The 24,589-nt window shown below is 35.4% G+C and overlaps 1 protein-coding gene across 1 annotated transcript in view; it reads left to right on the forward strand.

Moving 5' to 3' along the window:
* PTPRD (protein tyrosine phosphatase receptor type D) overlaps positions 1 to 24,589 on the forward strand; it is a 1,686,434-nt gene that overhangs the window by 807,977 nt on the left and 853,868 nt on the right. Inside the window, exon 7 of the mRNA XM_081500246.1 lies at positions 883 to 942. The gene's annotated coding sequence lies outside the window, so the exon portion shown is untranslated. The remainder of the gene's footprint in view (positions 1 to 882; positions 943 to 24,589) is intronic.

Consider the following 24,589-nt stretch of genomic DNA (forward strand, 5'->3'; position numbering starts at 1 on the left):
AAATTGAAACAGTTTTCTAAACAACTCACCAGTTTCTATGATACAAGATTATGTGATAAGGAAATACACAGAGCTGTTGCATTATCTAAAAAATACATTAAATTGTAACTTGGAGGAAGCAGGGTGTTAAGGAAGGCTTTCTCCATGAGATGATGACTTCTCTTTGAATTGAAGAAGAAATAAGAATTGAACATATGAAAAAGAGTTTAGAGGAAGCTGGTCTAGACAGAAAGAAACTATTCTAAAAACAAACAGGCATCATTAGGATATTCTATTCTTAATTCCATCAGGAAATTAAAACAAAGTGCTTTTTTACACATTTCAGTGTATGAATTTTGAAAAATTAATAATGAGACTATTTTCCATAAATGTAATGCTGATAAGATTTAGAATTCTTCCATGTGAGTTAGTCCCAAGATGAGTAGGAAAGGCAAAGATGCGCTTTATATTGGCTACTGTGGTTTAAGTGATTCCCTTAAGAACTTTGGAGGCTTAAACCACCATAAAGACCAGAGGATGGGAAATTTTAAGTGTATTATGTAATTTCAGGAAGCAACTATGACACTCATTAGACTTGATGAAATAGTTGTTGTAAGTAGCTAAGGTAACCATTTTATGTTAGATATGATAATCCCATTCAAAATTGCAAAGAATGCTCAATAGTCATTACTTTCCAGCATGTGGACAAATGAACATTCATATTGAGTTGGTATTTCACTCTTTCACATGAAATTGATACCAACTTCTTATTAACCATCTTGTTTTTTCCTTCTCTCTGCCCACCCCCCCAAAAAAAAATAATGGTGAAAATATGATATGTTGAAGATAACTTAGAGTTTGAAATATTTTTAAGTAAGTTTTTATTTCTATTTTTCCAATTAGGTTTTGAATTTCTTGAGGCCAGGGACTGTGTCTGAAAACACATACAGTGGCTAACACAAGGTAAGTCTACAACATGTCTGAACTCCTTCCTTTCATTAAGTCTTAGAACCAGTTGTAATGCCTGATATGTAATTGGCACTCAACAAATATTGGTTTGAATGGATGGAAGGATGGATGAAATATTTGAACATTGTATTATATTCACTTGATATTCCCCTTATAAATTTTAATAAGATTGAATTGTTTTTTACTCAGGATGGCCACTTCTTCTTTTTAAATAAAATTATAACACACTCAAAACAATGGAACAACTAGGAAAATATATCTCAGTGAGAGATTTAATTTTCATTTCTGAATCATGGATGGTGTTCATCATGAGTATGTGAGAAATCTAACAACGGGTTAATGTTTTGATCTGGAGCAGCAGATGCCTCTAGATTTAAATGTTGATTGAATTAAGCTGCCGCTGCTATGAAATTATTAGCCCTCAGCAGTGCTCTCGCCTACATACTTTACTTTGGTTCTTCTAGAAGCTACAAGCTATTTATTGTTAATGAGAGAATAAAGTGAGAAAACAGATTAGCAAATAGATTAAAAAATTTAAATGTCTAATCTCTGTTAAACAATTGCAGGTTATCAATTTTTACTACTTTGCAATAAAACTTTGCTTATAACACAACTTTGTTATCTTACATATGTTTTCTCTAATGTAAGAGTTATTTATCATAATAATACTTTTTGATAAAATTCTCTACCAAGTACCTTTTTAATTGCAGCTTCATGGTTAGCTTCTAATCTTAAAATGATAATTCTTTAAAATAATTATTTCCTATGCTTGCTAAGATATTTGATCTATCAGCTCACCACTTAAAACCATTACTAGTAAAAATATGTGATGAATTATAAAATAAGCCAAATTGTTTTTAATTGATGTTTCTAAATGCAAATTTTGTAAATGAAGGTTACAAAGTTTAGAAGTTGCCTAGCACACTCAAATACTCTTATCTGCTAAAAATGTTGCATTCTCAGCATAAAAGACAGGATCCCACCTCCCATATTCCTATTAACCTTATTTTGGGATTAACGCTTCTTATGACTCTAATAAAAAAGCAAGTATCTGTATATATAGAAAAGGTACACAAAGATCATTCAGAAACCAAAATGCCATTAAAGTCGAATAAGATGAGGATTAAGCAAACAAATGAGATGAAGAGAGTAGAAAATTTAATTTCATTCTCTCCTTTTTCCCCTTTGGCTCCTCAGTGTTTCTATTTTATACATTAAGATTCAGCTCACTTTCACCCTCAAGCTTTCTTGGACATTCCCCATCAAAACAAAGCCTTATTCTTCTTCTGAACTCCTATATGCCTTTGTTCATAATAACTTATGATACTAATGATTCTGCTTTATGGTTCAGCTATTTTATAGAATCAGCATTTTCTAAGTACGTTATGTTCCAGAGTTAATTTAAAAACCAGTTGTTTGGGAATCCAAATGACTTATTCCCATAGGACTAATAATAGAAATAATGCTTCTGTCTTTTTATTTTTTTAAGTTTTGTTGCTCTCTGATCTAGTGCCAATTGAAATATTTAAAATATATCTTCATTTTGACATTGCTTCTTCAGAGCAAATCAATTCTCTTCTCAGGGGCAAATTGCATAGATTCTAAACCTATACTTGCTTAGATTCTTTGTTATTTACTAGCTGCTAAATCTTAGGCAAATCATTCAGATATATGTGTTTGAGATGTCTTATTCGCAAAGTGCAGAAATAATTGTACCAACTTCTTTAGGCTGTTGTGAAGATTAAATGAGTTCATATATGAAGAGTGCTTTAGATCAATACCTGACTTATACTAGGGTGTGTATAAGTTAACTATAGATGTCATCATTATTGTTTTCATTGAATCTTGGAGTATCAGGAACTTATCTGCCCACATATAGACATGTTTGAAAGTAGAAATATGCAATACATCTTAGAAGCTCATCTTCTATAGATAGGCTAGATACTAGAATTATAGAATACAGTATCTCATGTCACAAAGATCATAACTAACTATCTCTTCTATAAAATACCAGTCAAATGCTTTTTTAGTATACCTGTATTTCCAGGATGAGTTAAAATGGAAACAAAATACTGTAGCCATCTTCACCTCAGCACAAATGTGAAATGAAAGTAAAAATAGCATGGTTACTAATGATATGATTTATTGAGCCCTTAGGATGTGCCAAGCAAAAGGTGGAAGGCTTTACATGTTATCCACACACCCTCCAGTTACAGACAAAGAAACTGGTAGTCAAGGAAGCAAAGATCTTTCGTAGCTAGTGAGAGTTAGAGTGAGAATACAAACCCCCTTTCTGATTTTCAATCGTACAGTATTTCTACTCTACCCAAAACAGCAATCTGAGCCAAATCCAAAAGTTTGTTGATTTTTGTTGTTTTCAGATTAATATTTACATATTCCAAAGTCTTTTTAGAATTGTTCTGCCACTTAAAAAGTTTATCTAGTTCTTTGTAGTTCTGCCTTCTCTGTGTTTTCTACAGAAATCTAAGACATTTTATCAAACCATTGGGTGAAGCCCAGTACTCTTATTTAGGGTATTATAGTTGATCAGTATTTCCCAAATTGTCTTCTTGTTCATTTATCCAAGATCACCAGCTCACTCATAGTATTGCTTCAGAGCATTGAGTTAGAAATTGTTCTTTCCCTTTCTAGTCCATGAACGCTATATCATCCATCTTGAATGTAGGCATCTAAATCTAACACTTTACAAAGTGCTTAACTTCTTAAATCTTGCCAAAGAAAAGACAGCTTTCTTATTTAATATATCCCTTATTCCTTAAATATATTTAGCCTTTATTTGTTGCTACGCATATTATGTGCAAAGAAATCTGCACACCTATCTTATTTACTTTTCACATTAAACCTCTGAGGTCAGTACTTTAATTATTCCCTCAAAAGGATGAAGGACCTAAGAACTGAAGAAACTATCTTACCCAAAGTCACACAAGTGGTACAAGTATCAGAATTCAAACCCAGTGGAACTCCAGAGATGACAAGTACCTCTGCATTTTAACATGGTCCTTCATCGCTCTGGGTTGAGAAAACCAAAACCATTCCACTAGATGGCAAAAGCATGAGGCTTCCATTATCTTGCCAGTCCCTGCTTAACGGTTTGGATTGTAAACTTTCTGAAAGGAGGGTCGTATCTTTTTATTCATGTTTCTGTTCCTTACAATAATAAATACACTATCCTGTAATTAAAGGTTCAAAACACTTTGCCTTAAAGCCATTGACTAAGTTTAGTCAATTTGGTTAAATGAGTTTTCTTCTTCATGTAACGTCAGTATAACGTTTCATAGTTGAATCAAGATAATGCTAGCCAGAAACTGTGAAAATGTCATAATTTGAAAATTCACAAATTTGTGGGGTGAACATGATATTATTGTGAATTCTATAGCCAAACGTTTTGCTTATTTTGGCAAACATGATTTAGTGATAATATTTGAATATTTGCTGTGCCACATCATGTTTTACTATAAGGACCAATGCCAATACCTATAAATATTTTCATATAACTAAGAGTAACCATCTGGAATTTTAGTCAATTTTGGAATCTCGTCAGTTAAGAAAATCAGAAATACTATGATTTCTTTAGATAATTTTAAGAGTTGCTTATAAAATTCTGACTAGCACTATTTTAGAGAAATCAACCATATCTGCTAACAAGGGCAGCCCATTTTAGTGACTCTGATATTAGTTTTTTTTTTAGTGAAGAAGTAACAATTATACAGTAGAAGTGACAAATAGATTCAAGGGATTAGATCTGACAGACAGAGTGCCTGAAGAACTATGGACGGAGGTTCGTGACATTGTACAGGAGACAGGGATCAAGATCATCCCCAAGAAAAAGAAATGCAAAAAGGCAAAATGGTTGTCTGAGGAGGCCTTATAAATAGCTGTGAAAGGAAGAGAATAGAAAGACAAAGGAGCAAAGGAGAGATATACCCATTTGAATGCAGAGTTCCAAAGAATAGCAAGGAGAGATAAGAAGAGACTTCTTCAGCAATCAATGCAAAGAAATAGAGGAAACCAATAGAATTGGAAAGACTAGAGATTTCTTCAAGAAAATTAGAGATACCAAGAGAACATTTCATGCAAAGATGGACACATAAGGACAGAAATGGTATGGACATAACAGAAGCAGAAGATATTAAGAAGTGGCAAGAATACACAGAAGAAATATCCAAAAAAAATTATTCACGATCCAGATAATCAAGATGGTGTGATCAGTCACCTAGAGCCAGACATCCTAGAATGTGAAGTCAAGTGGGCCTTAGGAAGCATCACTACGAGCAAAGCTAGTGGAGGTGATGGAATTCCAGTTGAGCTATTTCAAATTCTAAAAGATGATGCTGTGAATTTGCTGCACTCTATATGTCAGCAAATTAGGAAAACTTAGCAGTGGCCACAGGACTGGAAAAGGTCAGTTTGCATTCCAATCCCAAAGAAAGGCAATGCCAAAGAATGCTCAAACTACCGCACAGTTGCACTCATCTCACACACTAGCCAAGTAATGCTCAAAATTCTCCAAGCCAGGCTTCAACAGTATGTGAACTGTGAACTTCCAGATGTTCCAGCTGGATTTCGAAAAGGCAGAGGAATCAGAGATCAAATTACCAACATCCGTTGGATCATCAAAAAAGCAAGAGAGTTCCAGAAAAACATTTACTTCTGCTTTATTGACTACGCCAAATCCTTTGAGTGTGTGGATCACAACAAACTGTGGAAAATTCCTAAAGAGGTGGGAATGCTAGATTACCTGACCTGCCTCTTGAGAAATGTGTATTCAGGTCAGGAAGTAACAGTTAGAACTGGACATGGAACAACAGACTGCTTCCAAACAGGGAAAGGAGTACATCAAGGCTGTATAGTGTCACCTACTTATTTAACACATGCAGACTACATCATGGGAAAACGCTGGGCTAGATGAAGCACAAGCTGGAATCAAGATTGCCAGGAGAAATGTCAATAACCTCAGATATGCAAATGACACCACCCTTACAGCAGAAAGCGAAGAAGAACTAAAGAGCCTCTGGATGAAAGTGAAAGAGGAGCGTGAAAAAGTTGGCTTAAAGCTCAACATTCAGAAAACTAAGATCATGGCATCTGGTCCCATCATTTCATGGCAGATAGATGGGGAAACAATGGAAACAGTGACAGACTTTATTTTGGGGGGCTCCAAAATCACTGCAGATGGTGACTGCAGTCATGAAATTAAAAGATGCTTGCTCCTTGGAAGAAAAGTTATGACCAACCTAGACAGCATATTAAAAGGCAGAGACATTAGTGTACCAACAAAGGTCCATCTAGTCAAAGCTATGTTTTTTCCAGTAGTCATGTATGGATGTGGAGTTGGACTATAAAGAAACCTGAGCGCTGAAGAATTGATGCTTTTGAACTGTGGTGTTGGAGAAGACTCTTGAGAGTCCATTGGACTGCAAGGAGATCAAACCAGTCAATCCTAAAGCGAATGAGTCCTGGACATTCATTGGAATGACTGATGCTGAAGCTGAAACTCCAATACTTTGGCCACCTGATATGAAGAACAGACTCATTTGAAAAGACCCTGATAGTGGGAAAGATTGAAGGTGGGAGGAGAAGGGGACAAAAGAGGATGAGATGGTTGGATGGCATCACCGACTCAATGGACATGAGTTTGAGCAAGCTACGGGAGTTGGTGATGGACAGGGAAGCCTGGTGTACTGTAGTCCATGGGGTCACAAAGAGTTGGACATGACTGAGCCACTGAACTGAACTGAATTGACATTGCACATAGCAGCGATCTATTCAGGTCTCTATTAGAGATTTTTGATTACAGTGTTAACTTGACAATCTCAAATAAAGAACAAGTTAATCAAATTTAAAAAATGTTAATTGTGTATGCATACTGTATGGCCAGAAGAAGAAAGCTCAGCAGGATATTTTCTGGGCATTTCTACTTGAGAGCGTTACATTTTTTTTTTTAATTCAGGGGTAATAATCAAAACTTTCATATTATACACATAGTATTAAAAAGAAAGACTTTTTAGAAGGATTTACTAGCAAGACAGTTTAGGAACTATATATATATATTCTAATGGTGTGTCTGGGAGTTGACTCAATGCTTTCCAGCTCTCTAATTGTTAACACTTCTTCATCATGAGTAGACTGAGTCAGATTTAATGTGTATGTTTGTATGGTTAGATAATGTTGAAACTGAAATACGCTTTAAAGACTCTAGTCCATGTTTTGTACATAAATTTAGACCTGGAGAAGAAAAACGAACTGCCCAAAATCACTGAGATATTTGGTACAATATCTGTGATTCAGGTATTTTTTCTTTCTTTACTCTGCATTGAAAATAATATTATCCTTTGATGAAAAAAAAAAAAGAGGAAAGAAAAGTTGAGACATAATGACAAGGGAAGGTCACATAATTCAGTCTCCTACTCTGTAGGAAACTTCCTCATGACACATAGCCAGCCAGTCTATGATTAAAACTATACATAAACCTCATTTTCATTACTGAGTAGCTCTAATTGTAAGAAAAGTTGTCTTCATACTGATACAAAAATATATACACATTTATTTCTTCCTTTAGCATTCTGTTTTCTATGCAAAATATCCATACCTACTTCAACCATTCCTTTTATGACATGAGTTTCAGATATATTTCATCCTCTGACCCCTCCTCACAGCATCAATAAAGTGTTTCATGTTTCATGTTGATGCCCAGAATTAAACATAATGTGACGTATGGTACTTGGAGGCTACCATAAGCTTATGGGAACACTATTATCTCTTGATCTGACTATTGTACCTTAATTTTTTAAATAAATTGTGCCTTTTGCCTGATTTTGGTTACCCTCATGAAACAACTAAAACCTAAAACTATTTTTCACATAGACTACTATAAAAATAAGTGTCTTCTCCTTTGGTTCAGCTGGTAAAGAATCCACCTACAATGAGGGAGACCTGGGTTCGATTCCTGAGTTGGGAAATCACCTGGAGAAGGGAAAGGCTACCCACTCCACTATTCTGGCCTGGAGAGTTCCGTGGACTGGAGAGTTCATGGGGTTGCAAAGAGTCAGACACGACTGAGCGACTTTCACTTTCACTTTCTTTGCTATAAAAATAAGGTTTCCATACTTATTTTTAAATTGGATTGTTTGTTTTTATCATGTTGAAGTCAATATTGACAGAATTAAACATATTTCCTATCATCAGCACCATAAACATCAAAACAGGGTTATATAAGGAGAGGTATGTTCCTTAAAATGGGCAGTAAGTATTCTTTTGAGTCCTAAATTTCTAAGAATTGTTAAGATAATCTTTTGTATATTTGATAAATATGCCATGTATGATCTTAGATAATTTGTTAACAAAGATTTTAGGGGTTTATTGTTTTGGTGGTGAATGGCATAGACCTAAAGATTTTTATATATATAAAAATCTCATTTTTTAACAAATCTTGAGCACATGGAATGGTTTCAAACTTTAGGGAAAAAAAAAAAGACTTCTGAATCTGATCCCAGATTTTCCTGTGCAAAACCATATTTTTTAATCATATTTTAAAAGATAAGAAATCACCTGTAGTTGCAAAATGGAATTATGAAATTTCCTATGTAATATTTTTGGTTTGAAACAGCTGCCTACAGTTTACTTGAGATTTTCATATTACTATAATTTAAAACCTTAGTAATATCAAAAGAAGATTACATCTGTATAATATTTTCTCCTTGATCACAAGGATTGTGCTCCAAAAAAATTTTTGAGACAGATAAATTTTTATGTTAGAAATATATACTTTATAAGGTTATATTTATTCCAATCTAAGTTTGCATACATAATTTTCTCTTCATTAAAAGTAGGTAGACATAGTAATGGCATAGTTGCAACAATTTATCTTAGAATAATTGTGCACAAAGTCATTTCTTCCTTCTTCTATTCATTGAATATTTATTAACCAGTCAGTGCCCTAGATGATTGAGATACAAAGATGAAAAAAATAAGTGGAACTTAACCTCAAAGGAGGAATTTACAATCTTTTGCAGGGACAACATGAAAACAAATAAGTGAAACAGTGTTTTATAGTACCTTTGAAAGTAAAAACATGCATAGGCTAAAACTGGGGCAAACAGCTACAGTACCTTACAGTAGACCAGGTGCTCCAGATGCTGCTGATACAGAGCTGAACAAAAAAATTTACATTAGAGTGGGGGAGACAGATGGTAAAGAAAAACAGAATATATCAGATAGTGACGAGGGGGTGAGATTTTAAATATTTAACAACCAGCACAAATGGGTACCTAGCTGTCAAATAGACATGCTGCCACTCAGAAGGGAAGTTTATTCCACCTGCCAAATATCAGAATTGATAGGGAAAATAGTCATCAGCAACGATAGGGAAAGTAAAGTGGGAAGGGAACATTAAAGTATCAAGTTAAGAGAATACTGAAATTTTAGAAATTTTGGACTGAGAGATGATTTCTGAGTAAAACTCTCAAGAAAGTAGAAGAGGTATTCATGTAGATATTAGTGGAAGACAGGGTAATAGCAGGTATAAAGGCCATGGGGGAAAGCTTGCAGGAACTGAGCTACAGCAGAGCTCAGCTGTAGCCCAGCATGGCTGAAGTGATAGGAAAGGAAGACCCTTGTAGCTCCTAGTGAGAACATTGACTTTTGCTCTACATGAGATATTCTGTCACTAAAGGTTTTGAATAGCAGAGTGACATGTTTAGTCATATTGAAAGAGGGTTTTTTTTGCTTCTGGGTGGAAAACTAACTAATCGGGACAGGACCCGTGGCAGGTATATTAGGACAGGAGCTGTTGCAATAATGCAGGTAAGGGGTGGACCAAATTAGGTTTTTGGTATTTGAGGGGGTAGTTGAATTTTGGATCAGCATTTTTTTGAAAGAGCTACTTGGATTTGCCAACAAACCAGATGTGGGATATAGGAAAGTAATACCAGGGATGACTATCTGGAAAAAATAAGTAGTTGTCCATGTGAGACTCTTTACTAGTGCCTAGGGAGCACAAAGGGGGATAAGACAGATAATCTGTCTAGGATGGACAGCCAAGTAAATAAACAATTACAAGCGAGTTCAAATAGTCCCCAAATATGGGAAGAACTGGAGATCATGATAAGGTTGCTTAACCTAGTCCAAATAGGTGGGGAACTGCTTTTTCAGGAACAAAAAATGATGTCTGAGTCTAAGGGTGAAGCTTTATTCAATGAGAGAGGGCTTTTGGGAGAGGGAAAATGCACTAAACTTATTTGCTTTCGATTCCAAACACTTGAAATTTGCTAATATCTTATTAATAACTTTATTGCTATGTTTCTTTAAGGGTAGTATATCCTTATCAAACTATTTACTGCTTTGGGCAGGAAGTTATGTTAAAGGCTATATTCTAATGCATTCTTTTTTTCAAAAAATATTTGTGGAGCACCCATTTTGCGCTAGAGTTTCTGTCCTGGGTGCTAGGTGCCAGGATGAATTATATCTGGATCCTGCCCTCAAGGAGCTTAGGATATAGTTTTATTCTTAACATCTAAATTGTTAAGTTTACTAAAATATGCGTTTATTGTTTCAAGTCGCTAATATACTGCATTTATAATTCCGTACATGGTATGAGTTACCTAAGTTACTAACTACTTAATGGATCACCCTAAATGCGTGCTGTTTGCTTTTATCACCCCCTGAAAAATATCCTTAGCACCTATTAAATGTTGTAGCCTATAATAATATTAAGTAATAAATATATGGCTTTCCCAGCTCTAGCCCTATTTTTGCTACAGATCATTGAGACAGCCATGAAAAGTTTATATACTTTTATATTTTGTGGAGATTTATTATATGAACTTTACTTATAGGATCTATTCCAAGAGGCTCTTACATCATTGCTCCTGTTAAGGGTTTTTTCATATATGTATAATCAATCATTAATAATCTTGAATTTAGTACCACTTACAGAAGATTAATTTTCTCCTCATTGACACATTTACTTGCAATCTCTCTCCCCTTTCTAATAGCAAATACTTCCACAGAATTCTAATTTCTATCAGCATATTTGACTTTAATATATGCTTTCCATATATTCACAGTTGTTTCTCTACTTATAAATTTCCATTTATCATGCTTATCTAAACATTGATTTTAAAGCTTTATGATTCTGGACCCCAGGAATCATTTTCTTCAGTTTTTGTCATGATCATTCCCTTTACTTGAGGAATAAAGATTCTCCTTTCTAATTCTCTGTGAAATCAAGTATAATTGTGTTCATATTGAAAAGAAAGACCAATAATGATTATAAATACACTTTAATGTGAATATAATTTTATAATCAGAGTTACTCCATCCCACACCAATTTCCCCTTCAGATTTTGTAGGGAAGAGGAATTGATCTGGCAACAAATGCAAAGTTATGGATCTGCGAAAGTTATTAACCTCTCAATGCCCCATTTAGCTTTTCCCATTTCACAAGAATCAATGATAAACACACCCATTCATTTTATGTTTCTCATTAAAGCAGAAAGTTAACACAAAATGAGTGCCTCTTGCTTTGTCTTTCAAGTTGATAATGTATATATTATTCCAAGAACATGGTGCCACCACCCTGGTAGTACCACAGCCTGGCAGATGCTCATTAAGCTTCCCTGGATAGCTGTACTTGTGATGTAGCCAAGCCAATAATCCAGTTTAAGTTGTACTTGTTATGAAAGTACATAGCAACCATGCTTCTTCTGAATGGACTTAATTCCACAGATCCAAATGCTGGCTTATTATTATTATGGACCATCTTTCTACCCATTTACTCTCATCCCTCAGTCAATTGTTTCAGGAGTGTTTGGGAAGTCTGAGGTTGAGAAATGATGAATTTTTTTTACTCCCTCTCTTCCTGCCTGTTTCTCTGATTGGAGAGAGATCATCAGTAAGTGAATATTTATTATATTTAGGGCAGTCATTTTTTGTCCAATTGTCTTTCCAAAGCTTTTTGTTTCCCTAGCACCCACTTAACCACAACAGTGAAACAGTGAAACTGCTTGTTGCCTTCCATTGAAAATTAGATTTTGGCCCTAAGCCAAGCTGCCTGAGCCAGCACTAATATAATTCACAACTGGAAGAAGACAATCAATTAATCAATACTATAATTTGGAACTGACCATGGTAGTAACACTCACAGCTATTAGACTCAACTGAATGACACCATTTAGAATTAATGAGGTAGCAAGAGCAGGCAAATCAAAGACTCATTTAAAGACTTTTTCCCCTAAAATCAAGCTTCCCACTCTATTTTATTATTTTTTTTTCCTTATTTAGTGATACTGGAGTGAAGTTTAATGTAAGAATTTGAAGGACAAAGAATCATATTCATTACAATGATTTTGAATAAGAATTTTAATGAACCTTTTAGGTATGGATTTCAGGAAAATAATTTAGTTCAGTATTAGACTCTTCTCAGAAATCTAAAAAAAAAAATGACTTAAAATTAATTTTCTAATCTTCTTTGGGCATTCCTTGATCCAATCTTATATAATAAAAAAATGGCATATATTTGGATAAATAACCATCTTTAAAATTTCAAAATTTTAAAATAAGTTCCAGAAAACCTCTATGGTTCACTCTGTTTTAAACCTACAAAAATAAAAATAAAATTGTAAAAGCACACAGGATCTGTGATGCTTGCAAAATGACAACAAATACCAACTCCCACCAGTACTTTCTGGCAAAACCATCAAGTCGTACAGATCTTGTTAATAAGACAAGGGTTTCTCTAAAGCCATTGACTAAATATTTATAATGATATGTCAGTAAGCTAACCAGGAAGTTTGAGCCTTTGTTGGTGTATCAATTTTCTTTGGATTGGGCATTCCTAAGCTCTGACTAGACAAATTTTTAGAATGTGTCTAAATGCAAAATCTCAAAAGTTAGCCCAGGGACATTTAAGTGTGGTAATTTTTGTTTTTCAATTTGAAAGCAAAATACAAAAGAATTTCCATTAAATCTGGCAGAAAACAGGAAGGAGGAATGACGTAGTTATGCATTTTGTATTACCATGCATCTGAGGGGTATGATTTGACCAGCAACATATCAAAATCCATATAGACAGATGCTCCACTTTTAAATAAAATTATAATTGACATATATTAGTTCCAGGTGTACAACATACTGATTTGGTATTTATATATATTGCAAAATATCACCAGTTAATCAAGTTCATTGTTTTAAATTAGAAAACTCAGATTAGAATCATCCCTCTTTAAGCTCCTAATTTTATTACAACAAACTGAAGAAAGGTAATTGCAGGAGTATAGCCCTGTAATTTATATTTTCTTTCCAAATACTTGCCATATATTAATAACCAAAAGGTCACTGAAAAAAATTTAGGAGCCCTCATAGTGTAGAGTCAGAAAGCATATGATATAGAGTTGGTTAAAAATCAAAATAGAATTCTTTTTAATGTGAGCTTTTAATATATTATCTGTGGTATATTTTTAAATCTTATAAGTTAGTAAGTTTTTAGAAATATTAAAAGTTTTAGATGAGAAAATTAAAGAAAAAAAGAGGGACTCTAAGATTTGCTAAGGGAATAGCATATTAGACAAAATGGGAGCATTCAGTTAGACAGTCAGTGTAATTTTGTCCATATTGATTTCCATTTATATGAATATATATAATTTATGTAAATTATATATGCATATTATATATAATTTATAATATCCAATGATTCTTTCCATAATACTAAAAGAAGCATATATTCTAAATAAATGATACTTCATGAAATGGAGCATATGTCCAATTTGATATATCACTTTTTATTGTGAAGAGACAGAGAAAAGCATTAATTTTCATTCTGCTTGCCTACAGTAGATTAGGGGTTCCATGGAGGCTCATTGGTAAAGAATCGCCTGCCAATGCAAGAGATGTATGAGAGGCAGGTCTGATTCCTGGGTTGGGAAGATCCACTGGAGAAGGAAATGGCAACCCTCTCGAGTATCCTTGCTTAGAAAATCCCATGGACAGAGGAGCCTGGTGGGTTACAGTCCATGGGGTTGCAAGAAGTTGGACATCTCTTAGTTACTAAACAACAACAATAGTTCTTAGATTGCTAAGCTTTCTAGAACAAGGCTTAGTCACCTCTTTCATTTTTAAAGAGCCACATCATAAATATTTTAAGACTTTGTGGGCCATACACACTCTGCAGCAAGAGTCTGTAGAACCTGGTAAACTGTGCTATTTTATATGAAAATAATCATATAAGAATGACTAGACATGATTCTGCAACAATAAAACTATTTACAAAAAGAAGCAATAGGCCAGAGTTAACCTATGGACTGTGGTTTGCCCAGTTTTCTTGTAGAAACTGAAGCAAAGATAGAGTCAGTTATCTGATTTTAAGGTAAAAGTCTACTCCAAGGAATGGTAGCTTTCTCTGACCCCAGAATGTGAGCCAAAGCTCAGTAAGGACAATTTGATAGTGGAAAGTGTCCATTATATCCCTGCAATGATTAAAACAGCATGTTTCATGCAGCAGCTGGTTATAGCCTATGAACATCTGTGAAGTGTAAAATTCAGCATAAAATTTAATATTTAGTCTTTTGTAAACACAAATAATAGATTGTTCCCTTTATTTTTAATTGGATATTATGGCAATGGCATTTTATGATTGGGGACCTTCATTCTTCCTAAGTCTGCTTCACTCTGCTTCTTTTGTTTGTCATTGTTATCAAATGGAAAGATGACTCTCCCTGCATGGTATAAGAAGCAATATACTATCTTACATTATATTTAAAAAGCTGAGAACCACATCAGTGTTAAAACATGGCTGAGCATTATTATGGGATTAGTGAAGAATATAAGAAAGGAATGAGAACCTGACAGGGAAGATAGGATTTAAATTTTTTAAAAAGTGTAATGAATATTCTGATAATGAGGAGACTCATGTTCTGGATTTGGACTCCTTGGTTTTGAATTTCTGGTCCACTATTTATAAACAATGTGACCTTTAGCATATTCCTTAACCTCTGTCTGTCTTGATTTCTTCATCCTTAGAATGAAGATGGTAACAATGCCTTTCTCACTGAGTTGAAAGTGTTGTCAAGACTTAGTACAGTGGCACATAGCTAGTTCAGTTCAGTTCAGTTCAGTCGCTCAGTCTTGTCCAACTCTTTGCAACCCCATGAACTGCAGCGCTCCAGGCCTCCCTGTCCATCACCAACTCCCAGAGTCCACCCAAACCCATGTTCATTGAGTTGGTGAAGCCATCCAAACATCTCATCCTCTGTTGTCCCCTTCTCCTCCTGCCCTCAATCTTTCTCAGCATCAGGGTCTTTTCCAATGAGTCAGCTCTTTGCATCAGGTGGCCAAAGTATTGGAGTTTCAGCTAGTGCATATATTCAAGAGTGAGATTCTGGGCTGTGATGGAAGTTTTCAGAGGCAGGTGTCTATGATCCAGCTGAATGACTCCTCAATCTTTTACATCCATAGGTAGATTTTTTGAAGAAGTATTTTGTAGAAGGTGTTTTCTAAATGTCTTTTTCCCCTAGTGCACACATACAGACACACAAGCACACACACGCTAAAGGGCCTCTAAAAAGACCAGTTAGGAAGCATAATGTGTATCCCTTCAATCTAGAAGATGTAGTGGACAAGCGTCTGAGCCAGGCATAAGGGGTCTATGAAAGAGGAGCTGGTTAAGGTAGTCTCTTGGAGCAGAGGGGAATTTGAAAATGTTAATGACACCTTCGGAGTTTGTAGGGACAATGGATTTGTGAGCATTTCCTCATGATCACTTTGGAAATACACAGGCGAGGAAGCTGCAGCAGAGTAGTCTAAACCTTCCCAAGCAGTTCAGCTAGAGGGGTGAAGGCCCTTGGACAGAAAGAAGGTCCTGAATTCCAAGTGCCTGGGAACTGTCCAAGAGAGCTCTCTGGGGCAGGAGTAGGAAAGGAACTCCCCCATATTACACAAATGAACACAAGAAAGTCAGCTTTAGACATCTTCGAAGGCTCACAGGGTACTGAAATTGCCTCACCTCCACAGATTCAGCCAAGAAATGACTTTGTTTTGCTCTCCTGTGTTCCCTTTCCTCTATCCCAACTTCAAAAGAGTTAGACACCTCAGTAAATATGATGGGTGGGAGGAACAGAAGTGATTCAACATAAAAGCAAACCCAGAATTTTGACACATTCATGAGATGAGGCATTTTAATTACTGAATTGAAACTGTGTTTTGTGATTTAGAGTAACTATAGGTTGTTTTAATGCCTGAAAGTGGACAGAAAAGCAGTTATGTCTGCCTGAATTTTCATCTGGGGACAGAATCAGAACTGACCCCTATGAAAAATGTAAAAGGTCAATGAGTATGAAAAAAAGTATTTTGTTAATACATTTGGCTATTTTAAGATTATACTTCATAATTTATACCTATTCAATGTTATAGTCATTTATTATATCTGTTTCAGTAGATTGGAATCACATTTAGGACCCTGTATTTCTTTATGATAAATAAGTCTTGAACACTTCTTATGGTCCAGGCACCATAATAAGCACTGGAAATAAAGGAAGGAATAAAGTGCATTTCATAAGTCTAGTAGGAAAAATGGACATCTAAACAAATGTGCGAGGAAGAGTAATGCCCACCCCTTTCAAGATGTCAGCATCCTAATCCCTAGAACCTATAAAACATTAGCTTGCATAACAAAGGGGATTTTGCAGATATGATTAAGTTAAGGATATTGAGATGGAGAGATTATTGTGGGTTACCCAGGTGAACCTGGTTTAATTATCAGGATCCGTAAAGGAAAAGAGGGAGGTGAGGGAGAGTCAGATAAGATGTGATAACAGAAACAGAGGTCTGAGAGAGAAATTTGGAGATGTTATCTAGCTGGTTTTGAAAATAGAGGAGGCGGCCTGAACCAAGGGATGTAGGCAGCCTTGAGAAGAAAGAAAAAAGTAAGGAAATTAATTATTTCTCAGACCCTCCAGAAGGAACACAGAATTGTTGATTCATTTTAAACTTCTGACTTCCAAAGCTGTAATAATAATAAATATGTGCTGTTTTAGCCTACAAATTTTGTGGTAAATTATTACAACATCAACAGGAAACCGATACAACAGGCAACAGTAATAAAACATGAAAATATGATAGGAAAAATACATAAATGTTGAAGTCATATTTCAGTAGGATTTATTTAACTAATTCAAGAATCCAAGAAGGGCTGCTTGAGAAAGTGATATGTAAACTAAGACTAAAAGGATGAATAAAATCAGCCAGGAAAGAGGAGTAATGAAGAATATTCCAATGAAGGGAAATAATATATGAAGCCTTAGAGGCAGGCAAGAGCAAGTTATTAATGTATCTCAAAAAACTGGAAGAAGTTCAATATGTCTGGACAACAACATTTAGGAGGAGATTGAGTGATGAGGCTGCCGAGTATACTAAGATCAGATCATGAAGAGTCTAATCATTATTATGTGTTTCAAAGCTTGAACTTAATCATAAGAGCAAAGGGAAGGTTCTAAAGGATTTTAAGCAGGGGAATGTCATAATCCCTAATGCACTGTAGGGAGTGGAATAGAGGAGAGAGATGTTGAAGAAAGGAAGGCCAATTAAGAAAAGGTGGGATAGATTGAGTGACCACAGTGTATGGGTTTATCTCTGAACGTCCTATCCTGTTCCATTGATCTATATTTCTAGTTTCATGTTAGTGCCATACTGTTTTGATTACTGTATCTTTGTAGTTTAGTCTGAAGCCAAGAAGCTTGCTTTCTCCAGTTCCATTTTTTTTTTTTTTCCCTCAGGATTTCTTTGGCTATTGATGGTCTTTTGTGTTTCCATACAAATTATGAATTTTTTTGTCCTAATTCTGTGAAAGTTACAAATGTAGAAAATAAACCTATGGTTACCAGGGGGAAAAGGGGGGAGGGATAAATTGGAAGATTGGGATTGATGTATACACAGTCCTGTATATAAAGTAGATAACTAGTAAGGACTTGCTGTATTGCATGGGGAATTCATTAATCTGTAATGGGCTGAATGGGAAAAGAATCTAAAAAAGAATAGATATGTGTGTGTGTGTGTCTGTATGTATGTATATATATATATACATATATATGTATATATATATATGTATATATATATATATATATGATTCATTTTGTTGTGCACCTGACAGTAGCACAACATTGTAAATCAACTATGCCCCAATAATTAAAAAAAAAACAAACAAACAAGGTGACATTCAGAAGGGAGATGGTATATGCTTGGATATTGTTGGTTGCTAGGGAATAGAGAGAAGTGTCCAGAAATCAATTTTACAACAGAATCTAAATGACTTGGTAGTTTACTAGAAGTGAAAGTTGTCTAGATTGAGGATGGCAGCATTTCAGGGAGACAGAATGCAAGAGGAAGATTAAATGTGAAAGACAAATAAGGAGATCATGAGTACATTTCTCAACATGTTAGACTGAAGGTGTTTCTGTGAAATATACTCATGGAAATATTTAGTAAGCAGTTGGATATACATATACATATATATATATATATATATATATATATATGCAAGCCTAGAAAAGAAGTATGCTGGTAAGTATATTTGGCAGTCATCATTTTACAAATCTTTCTTGAAGCTTTAGAAATAGATGATTTACCAAGGGATTCCTGGATTAGCTTAATAAACTCTTCACAGTGAGGTGGAAGAAAAGTCTGGAACTGAGTCTTGACGGTCATCAATATTTAAAGTGCAAGCAGAACCTTTAAAGGAGAATGAAAGCCAGGATTTTATCTTAATAGGCAAGGAGATAGAAGTTCATGAAGAAAAGATTCCAAAGGTATCAAATGCTTCTAAAAAGTCAAGCAAAGTAGCTGAAAATTCTCCATATCTGCAGTATGTAAGCATTGAGAGCCTGTGTGAGGGCATGGTCCATTATATGCTGCAAGAAGAAATAACATTGGATGAGTTTAGGAAACTCATACAGAAAATATAGATAACACTGTAAAGAATTTTGACTGCAAAGGGGAGACAAGAGAGAGTAGGATTTGCAGAGGTAATTTAGATTGAAGAAAGTTTATTTAGTTTTTCTCTTTTTTTAATGCTTAAAACCCATACAGGATGAATTCTGTTGTGACTCATCCAGAAGTAAATGAAAAATTCAAGATGTAAGCAGATGGAGAATAGAGAATTTACTATATTGCTAGCAAATCCAGAGAGGAAGAGTTTCAGGGTAAAGATAGATATAACAATTATGCAGATGGAAAGTCAATTCTTCCTCAACTCAACAGGAAGAAGGGAAAGATGTATGTAAGTGGTATCCTATATAGTGAGAAGTCCAAGAGTTTCCCCCAGTGGTTTTAAGTAATCTTCTGGGTTTGAGGGAGCAGATGGATGAGCTGAAGATTTGAGGAGAGTTGGGAAGGTTTGACATAGTAACTGTGGGGAATGAGAATTACATTGTATAATGGAAAGCTAATAGGATTCACAGATACTATGGAGAGCCTGGGTAAGATTAGCAATCATGGGTGTATATAGGTACCAGTCTAACTCTTTGTGTGACATTCCTTAGCTGTGTTCAGCAGAGCTAAAAAGCCTTGGTGCATGTGTAGGGAAAAAAATGTCACTGTAAATGATTTTCTGTTATATAACTTTCTGTGTAAAATGACTAAGGCAAATAGGTCAGTGGATGCTCAGATATTGACAGGAACAGAAAGGCAGATCCTCATATTTCCTTCTTTGATGATGCAGAGTTATGATATCCTGTGGCTCTTTTAGTGTTCAAGACCAAGAATCTCAATATGAAATGCCTTTTAAGACTCTACTATAAATTAATAAGCTGAATCCCATTTCTTAAAAATTGAAAATTTTAGCTAATTATGATATATGTGTGTATAAAGCTTATGCAGCAATGTTACCATTACATGTTCCATTACCTAGTTTGCCATTTAGAAATAAAAGTGTAGTATGATACACAAGTATAGATATATTTTATCTTAAACATCTTTTAAATGTACCTATAATTTTGCCACTGATGTCAATGTACAGCTGTGTCTTTATCACCAGTAGACGTGAGGAGAATAATGTGAAATGCTGATATTCTCATCAGAAGTCTTCATGAATCTTTGTGTGTGCTCCCCCAGGATTTGATCTTATTTTTTAATTTCCATTTATTTAATTTGGTTACCTCTCTAGCTTCTCCTTTTAATTAAAATTACATTTAAAAATTAAATCTCTACCACTAAGCCACCTGGCTTGGAGCCCAAATAAGAGCCACACAGTATCTTCTCTTCATCTCTTGATCATGTTAGCAAATTAAATGAAAATAGAAGGAAAAGTGTTCTATGTACGAAAAGGAAGCGTTAGCTCTCCAATTGTATCTTATGACCACTCTTTATGTTCTTATAGAGAAGAGGTTAATAGATGAATATCTTTGCTACTTAGTCTCATCTGAAAATCAGAAAATATGCAAAGAGGCTTCAGCTAACCAACATGTGGCAGGGGATTTAGAGTTGTTCCTGAGAAGCAGCTGCCTGCAGGGAATATATATTTTCCAACTCCCTTACCTCTAGATGAAGCCATATTACTTACTTGCACCAATGGAAAATGAATGGTAGTGATGAGTGACATTTCCTAGGTGAGATGATTAAGAATCAGGTATGTTTTCCCTCTGATTTCCTTCCTGATCTGTCCACTTGTTGAAGACTCTAAGATTCTTAACAAGATAGAGTCACAAGATGGAAGCAATCCAAGTAAAAGATGACCCCATCTGGAATACCTGCTATGAATTTGATGTGAGAAAACTGTGTGCAAGAGCAAAAATATATCTAGCCTCTGGGAATCATTAAAATGGATACCCCCAAATCTCTTCAGCCATACATATACTGATAGCTCCTGTTTACTGCTATAGACAACTTACTCTAATCAATTATGTATTGGTTATATCCATTTCTCCAAAGCTTAATTTATTTCTAAGTTCTGGGTGGTTCTTAGTTAATACATTCTTATATAAAAGTGTTTTATTTGTTGCAGAAACTTACTCTAATCAATTATGTATTGGTTATATCCATTTCTCCAAAGCTTAATTTATTTCTGAGTTCTGGGTGGTTCTTAGTTAATACATTCTTATATAAAAGTGTTTTATTTGTTGCAGAAATAAATTTACTGACTTTAAAACCATTCTGAGGTCTTTACCATAAACATGTGAAAAGTGAAAGTTGCTCAGTCATGTCCAACTCTTTGCGGCCCCATGGACTATGCAGTCCATGGAATTCTCCAGGCCAGAATACTGGAGTGGGTAGCCTTTCCCTTCTCCAGGGGATCTTCCCAACCCAGGAATCGAACCCAGGTCTCCCGCATAGCAGGCTGATTTTTTACCAGCTGAGCCGCTAGGGAAGCCAAGAGTACTGGAGTGGGTAGCCCATCCCTTTTCCAGCAGATTTTCCCAACCCAGGAATCGAACCGGGGTCTCCTGCATTGTAGACGGATTCTTTACCAACTGATCTATGAGGGAAGCCCTAAATATGTAAAGATACCTACAAATATCTCAGAAGGTAGAAAATGGAATTTTGACAAGAAAAGTAAGAAAATAACTTTTCCTGCATTGTGAAATGGAGTGGAGGTATTTTCCTTTTTAATTTGGAACTAGTCTAGAAGCTTGAAAATATAGTCATAATAGTTTGTTCAAACTACTTTAAGACATACGCATATCTGAAAGAAAGATTGCTTTTCTCAGAACAATTTTTTGAATACCCTTTCAAAGTGAGGTATTTGATTCACATAGTGCCTCACGTAAAAGGGATATCTATTTTACAAGTAAATAAACAAGAACTGTAGATAAATTTTGCCCAGTTCAAAAACAGAAGTTGAAGACTGCAAGAATACTCCTCATTAATTTGTAAGAAAACTATTTTAGAGTCTCATAAAGTAAGAATGGCCAAGTTACAAGATATGAGGTTGAAGTTCATCCTGAAGCCTCTACTCAAGGAAGCAAAAAGCAGGAGTAAAGACAAAGACAAGGGTCAGAACTGAGCTTCTGTGTTTTTGTGCTGAAAGGAAGTGCCTGTATTTTAGAGGGTTCTGGATGAATCAGTTCAGGTTATACTTGTTCAGATAAATTAGTGGTTTTCAAACTATGTGCAAGAGTTATCAGCAGGACTGCAGGGTAACCTCTTGCTCTTACAACAGGCTTTTTTTAAAAAAAATTAATCTTTTTCTAATTATGCATTTAGCTAGTTAACTAGTTATTTGACTGCATCAGATCTTAGTTTTGGCACCCGGGTTTAGTTGCTCTGAGGCATGTGGGATCTCAACTCTCAGATCATGCGTTGAACCCACTTTCCCTTCATTGCAAGGCAGAATTTTTACCACTGAACCAACGGGAGAGTCCCTCACAACAGGCTTTTTGATGACTGTCGAGATTATCCATGGATTCAGAGCCTCTATTGGTCCATACAGCACCACAGATGAAACAAAGGATGGTTTCTTCTCAGGACAAATAGACCTGAAAGTGCTGTCTTAGCTTAAAGTGTCAGGGTAGAAATGCAGTCATACTGAGAGGTCCTGTGCTGAGAAGCTATTCTGACAAGGTTGATTGTTTAGTCAAATGTATCAATCTCCTGATTTTAGCTATCAACATATGGTGAGCCACAAAATTATTTCTGAGAACATTATCTTCCAGTGGGCCTTCTTTTGCCTTTACCTGCCCTTCCCTCAACAGTATTAGTGTCCCTTAAATTCTTGTATTTTAGGATGTCTGTGCCTACTTAGATGACATCCGCACGATTTAGATGATTCATCATATTGAGATCTAACTCTAGCATAAAGAGGACAATGTAATGGGAACACACAATTTTAATTTAAAAAAAATAACACCCTAGTTACTAGATTTATATGTGTGAAAATACAGAAGCCAATGTATTACTCAACCCCTGAAATCAAAAGAGAAACACACTCCTCAGTGTGTCTTAGAGTAGACATCTATAATAAAGCAGTAATCATTTCAGACAATATAATAAATTGATATTATTTTGCATTTCTTGATCCTATTATTTGATTTTGAATATCACCCAGTTGCATTTCTGCATTCACCAGACTGTACTCAATGGGGAAGTCTTGTTTAAAAAAAATCTGTGCAATCTCATGTTGCAAATGTGCACACATACACTCATGCAAGAGAAAAATGAGATCAGTCTGTTTTTTTCAGCAGTAAAATATATGTACATCTACATGTCGTGAATTTAATCATTTTACCTAATAGAAAATATTTTCTAATGGTAAAAATTGTTTATGTTAGTATAAAATATAAAAAATGGTATAAAACTAGAATAAGCCAGAATGATTTTGTTGTTTTGATTGTCCACCTGAGTACATGCTCCCTTTATTTTTCTGGTTCATTTTTTGCTGTTTTAGGAGAAAACTGATGCAAAGACCTAGGACAAGCTTTTGACATATGATTCTTGTTATGCTGTAATGAGAGGCTTCCCTGGTGGCTCAGAAGGTAAAGCGTCTGTCTACAATGCGGGAGACCTGGGTTCAATCCCTGGGTCAGGAAGATCCCTTGGAAAATGAAATGGGAACCTACTCCAGTACTCTTGCCTGGAAAATTCCATGGATGGAGGAGGCTGGTCGCAAAGAGGAGCCTGGTGGACTAAAGTCCATGGTGTCATAAAGAGTTGGACACGACTGAGCAACGTCACTTTCATTTTCATGCTGTAATGATACTCTGCAACTGTTGTGGTTTGAATGATTCTGTCCCTGTAAAATTCATATGTTGAGTCCCAACCACAGTGTAACTACTTTTGGAGGTGAGGCCTTTACAGAGGTAATTAAGGTTAAATGAGGTCATATGGATAGAGTTCCAATCCAGTAGGATAATTATTCTTATATAAACAGATACCAAGAGCTGACTTGCTCTGTCTCATCATTTAAGAATACAATGAGAAGATGGTCTGGTCATCTGCAAGCCAGAAAGAAAGTTCTCACCAGGATACAAACCCTGCTGGAAACTTGATCTTGCATTTTCCAGTCTCCAGAAATGTGAGAAAGTAAATTTATGCCGTTTAAGCCACTCACTCTCTGGTATTCTATTATGGCAACCCAAGCAGACAGAGAGTAGCAAACAATTCTAAGCAATCTCAGATTATTACAATGAAGTATCAGTTATTACTGACAAGTCAGTGACCTATTGTGACAGATATGTTCCAAGTTCAAGATCATATTTGGATCTTCCTGATGATTTGAAGTAGCAGCAACTACCACAATTATGTTGTTCTTATGGTTGATGACAAGAGCGCAAGCAGTAAAATCAAGCTGCCTACGATTCTGAAAGTGAAAATGTTAGTCGTTCAGTCATGTCTGACTCTTTGAGACCCCATGGACTGTAGGTAGCCTGCCAAGCTCCTCCGTCCATGGATTTTTCCAGGCAAGAATACTGGAGTGGGTTGCCATTTTCTTCTCCAGGGGATCTTCCTGACCTAGGGATTAAGCATGGTGCTCCCACATTGCAGGCAGATTCTTTACCATCTGAGCCAACAGGGAAGATTCTACTCTGATGTATCTATGTCATATCTACATACATTCAATTGACCAAAGCAAATGATGCCCTAAATTCGGTATCAGTGCATCAGAGTAGTATACTCATCTGGGAAGGATGGGAGTGCAAGCTGT

Source organism: Giraffa tippelskirchi, chromosome 1 (genome assembly GCF_054371585.1).
Source record: "Giraffa tippelskirchi isolate mGirTip1 chromosome 1, T2T-mGirTip1v1.2.pri, whole genome shotgun sequence".
NCBI lineage: Eukaryota > Metazoa > Chordata > Mammalia > Artiodactyla > Giraffidae > Giraffa > Giraffa tippelskirchi.